The following is a 5,013-nucleotide window of genomic DNA, read 5'->3' on the forward strand; positions in this document are numbered from 1 at the left end:
TATTTTGGAAACATGGGTAAAATATAGAAATGCAGTGTTATGTAATGTAAAAAAACCTGTTGTGTCATTCTTATGTTTTAGAATGATATGCTAGTTTAGTAAAATGAGTGTTAAAAATTACAAAGGAAAAAGCATGGCAAACCTTGTTGAAAAGACTTGACATTATTTGCATATTTGATCCCAGAATGCATCAGGAAAGTCTCCACGAGCTGTCAAAGTCTTTGTAATACAGGGAAGGATGAGTCCCAGTTTACTTTTTTTTTTTTTTTTTAGCTTTGTGCAGTGGAGTATTGTAGCCTATGAAGGTCTACTGAGGCGTGATTATTGCTATTTGAAAACTTTATCCAATATCCTGTGAAGTCTGTTTTTTTGACAGACTTGATAATTTTTTATCTTTTCTCTGGAGACTGTGTGTATTGTAAAAAATTAGGCTTCGGAGACAAATTTGGTATTTTTACTGAATTTTTATGAGGGCATGGAGTGTTTTTTATTAGATGACACTTCAATTTTGAGAATAGATGATTGAAGTACACTTATTTTTTATGACATAATGTTCATTTCTCATTTTGGTTTATGTAAATATTGGTGTAAAAAGTTGTTTTTGTTATTGTAGTTATGCAGTAATAAAGATATAAATGATAAATTTCAGTGTTTTAGTAATGTTGGTACAGTGAAGTCATTAATGTACTTCGTGGAGATTTTCTTCTTCATTGCAACAGAATTTTTCTAAAGTAGATTAGGATTTTTTTAGAGACCCATTTCATTTTCTGAAAGTATATTTCAGTAGACAGTAGAAATGACAGTCTTAATTTATCAAAATACTTTGTAAATGGTTGTAGACTTCTGGATCCATCAACATGTTGTTGTAGCACGATATCCATATTTTAATGATTGTCTATTTAAAATGTAGACTGTGGGGTATTGATCAGCCAGCCTTTAGATGGAAAACAGGATGAAACAGAACCTATTATAGGTTCGTAGGTTGGTACTAGGCTTTTGGCCCTAGGGCCTATACAAGCCTAGCCATAACAATTCCCTGGCTATTTTTTCCCACACTATTTACTTCCCTAGACCCCTGTCTAGCAGGGCGACTGACATGATCCTCGGGTGAATTTCCTTTCTCCCATCAATCACCAAGGTTCCTTTTGAAGAGGGCCAAAGAGGTGCTCTGCCTGACATGTATGGGCAGTCTATTCCAGAGTCTGGGGAGTCTCTGGGTCAGGAACCTATCCCTCCAGCATGTTTTGTTTATTGTGATGACAAGACTTAGATCCCTGGAGCATGTGGCTCTGAGGGTTTGGGATTTCTTTAAGTGTAGCATGTCCAAACAGCTCTGGGTTTGATATGGCCTTGTATGTTAAGCATAGATCGTCTCAGAGTAGATGATATGTGACAGAGTATAGCTGGAGTTTTTTAAGGCAGTCAGCATAGGGCATGCGCTTTAGGCCTGTGATTCTTTTAGTGAGGTATTTCTGCGGCCATTCCAGTTATTGCAGATGTCTTGAGAGGTACATACCAAATGGGGCATTCTATTCTATAATGGGTCTAATGAGGGATGAGTACAGTGGGACAATGACCTCCTTTTTTCTGGATGAAAAGCCCTTAGTGATGAGGTGTGCCACATAGAAGAATTTCCTGACTGTTGTGGCAATGTGGTTATTGAAGGTGAGACTACTATCCACCTGTGTCCCTAAGTCTCTTATCACACTTTCGGTGTTTAGTGCACTGCCACCTATGTAATAATTCATGGGTACATGTTTTTTCCCAAAGGGGATAACTATACATTTCTTGGCACTGAGCTTGAGCCCATGGCTCTGGCACCAAGCATCTGTTTCTGTAAGGCCCTTGTGTAGGGTATCCACATAATTTGGGGATTCAATAATGGCTCCCAGTTTGCAGTCATCTGAGAACTTTGTTAGCCAGAGTCCCTTAGCATTGGCCTGTACTTCAGAGAAGTAGATGCCCAACAAGAGAGGTCCCAGGACTGAACCCTGAGGTACTCCACTTGTCACTTGTCTGGAGCTGGATTTGGAGTCAGCTACTTTTACAGTGTGAGTTCTGTCAGTAAGCCAGTTAGCAACCCATCAAGTGATGTAGGGATTAATGCCCAGCTTAGTAAGTTTATCTATGATTCCAAAGTGGTGGGTGGTGTCAAAGTCCTTGGCAAGGTCTAGATATACTGTGTGGACTGCCTTACCCTTGTCCATGGCTCTGGAGACTGATTCAGAGAAGTCAATAAGGTTCAGGAGACAAGATCGGCTCTTCAAAAACCCAAACTGGGTGGGGTCCACTGTTTTAAGGTTGCCAATGTCTTTGTTTATAAGTTCCATGATAATACGTTCTATGGCCTTGCAGATAAGGCTCGTCAGACTGATGGGATGGTAGTTTCTGGGATCCAAGGTGGATCCTCCCTTGTGGAGTGGGATAACTGTAGCTCTGCACCACTCAGTGGGCATGAAACCTGAGGTGAGGCTATGATTAAACATGACACTTAGGTGAGGTGCCAGTTCATATTGTAGTTCATGTAGTACACAACCTGAGATGTCATCTGGTCCCATGGATGCTATATTCCTAGCTTTGGAGAGTGCGTTTTTTACCTGTATGGCCGTTATTACTGGAATTTGGCAATCTTCCGGTATTGAGATGGGCCATTTAGGGGGTGAGAGGGGGGTGAAGTTGGCACTGAATCGATCTGCCAGGATATTGGCAATATCCTTGGGATCAGTATATTTAATGCCATTCTGTTGCAGCTCAGAGCAGATCTGAGCATTGCCATTTAGATTCTTGACATAGTTATAGAATGCCTTGTGGTTATCTTTGGAATCTTTGGCAATTTTATTTTCATAACTAGCTTTTGAGGATTTTATGAGGGATCTCAACTTCTTACTGAGGCTGGTGAGGGAGTTTTTTTGTATCCTGGTATTTTCCTCTTTTCTGCAGCAGTTTTTTCCTTTTTTTGTAAAGTTTATTTATGGCAGGGAACCACCAGATTGGCTTCCTTTTTTTAGAGGAGAGCATCTTGTTTCTATTTGGGATCACACAATTCATGCATGAGTGGATGTGCTCATACAGTGCCTTTGTGTAGGACTCAGCAGTCGAGCTTTTAGTTCCCATCTGCATGGGTGTCATTAAGTTTGTAACTTCTAACTTGAGTAGCATGAAGTTAGCCTTGGAGAAGTTTTTTTATGGAGGTTTCCTTACTGGGGGGTGGGGGTGGGATGTGGATGTTAAGGGTGATTAGCTTATGGTCAGACCTGACTACCGAGGGGGTGACCACAGGTGTGGAGCATCGATTTCCCATGTTGGTAATGACCAGGTCTAGGATACTGGAGCCCCTGGTGGGACTATGGATTAGTTGAGCCAGGGTGTTGGAATTTATGAATTCCAAGAACCGTTGGGTAAAGGTGTTGGTACACGAGTAGTTTTCCCAGTTAATGGCAGGGTAGTTAAAATCACCCAGTATTAGGGTGTTTGGTTCTATCTTAATATTTTCCAGTATGTTTAGAAAGGTGTAGTGTGAATCTTGGGGCATGGTGGGGGATCTATAGCAAGCTACAATTTGGATTTCAGTCTTACCTAGTGTTAGTTGCACCTGGAGAATTTCAGATGCATTGTGTTGGGCAACTAGCCTGGTGGTGTGAATATCCTTGGAGAATATTGATACTCCTCCACCTTTAGTGTTTCAGTCCTGGTTTGGTGGCCAAAAAGTGTGATAAGAGTTGTAGCCTGGTATTACAGGTGTGCTCTCTGGAGCCTTGAACCAGGTCTCAGTTACTGCACAGAAATCAATGTTCTTCATTTTTAGGAGTGCCTCGAGAGAGTGCATTTTGAGGTTTAGACTTCTAGCATTGAGTAGCATTACCTTCAGATTTTGCATGCTTGTACCTGTTATGGTGGTGGTTTTGTCCTTTGAACTTTGCCTAAAAAAGGCACTATAGGGGTGGCAAGAGCCTTAGCCAGTGACCTGAAGCCCAGGGGCGACGTGTGCAGACCATCTCTGGCAAAGCATCGTGGTCTGTTGATCATGTCGTCCTAAGCAGATAGATGGCTGTAGTAAAGTCATATATCCTAATTACCATCCATAGAGAATGTATCACAGATGGTTTAGTGGTAAAACCAGTGACTACGGTGTTCCTGTTCCTGGGTCCAAGCCATGCAAGGGATAATTTTATATGATGGCCACAATAATGGCAGTCGGATATAGGGTGATTAAGGCGCTATAAAGCAGACGTAAGTAGGGTTACCACCTGTCCCACTTTGCGCGGGACAGTCCCTCTTTGGGCAGTTGTGTCCTGATCAAAAATAGTAAAAATGGCAAATGTCCTGAGACTGTAGGACATAATTATGTCCCATATGTCATGTTGTATAAAATAGTTATTTCTGTATGTAAAATACATAAATGTTACAAGAAACAGAATAAGCAACTAAACTGCTACAATAATAAGCTTTCATTTAGGCCAAAAAGTAAAGTTCTATCCTTTGTACTGACCGTGGGTATGTGTTGGCCTGTAAAATTTGATGTGTGTCCCGAAAATGTCCCACTTTGGCCTTTTGAAAAAGTGGAAACCCTAGATGCAAGCTGGCATGCGCGATGGTAAGTGGCAGTCATTCAACAGTATGGGAAATGTAAATAAGCATGTAGGTGTATATGCATGTACAGACAGATATAAATAAATATATATATATATATATATATATATATATCTATAAAGAATGAACATGGTCACAATATAGCAGTCATAACAAATGTGAAGAGAAACAGCAGTGGAACCCCCCTGTCATATTTAGTGCTGTCATATCAAGTTGACCAGAGGTGAGCAAACATCTGCATCTCCAATCACAGGTAGGATGCTAAAAGTGAAACTATATCCCCATGTTAAGGATAACTTTCAAACAGGTACAGGGCAGTCCCAGTCAACAATCGTAAGAGTCAAAAACCTGAAAACTAATTTAGCACCCTGAACACGATATGAACATATGTCCCAGGACTATAAGCTTGGGATGTCTGAATAT

At 40.8% G+C, this 5,013-nt stretch overlaps 1 non-coding gene across 1 annotated transcript; it reads left to right on the forward strand.

Moving 5' to 3' along the window:
* Nucleotides 1–271: 271 nt before the first annotated feature.
* On the forward strand, nucleotides 272–407 carry LOC122795155. The gene has a single exon (XR_006363763.1). It is a non-coding gene; the product is annotated as a U4 spliceosomal RNA (small nuclear RNA).
* The last annotated feature ends 4,606 nt before the right edge of the window (nucleotides 408–5,013 follow it).

Source organism: Protopterus annectens, chromosome 2.part1 (assembly GCF_019279795.1).
Source record: "Protopterus annectens isolate FY-2018-M chromosome 2.part1, PAN1.0, whole genome shotgun sequence".
Classification (NCBI taxonomy): Eukaryota; Metazoa; Chordata; order Ceratodontiformes; family Protopteridae; genus Protopterus; species Protopterus annectens.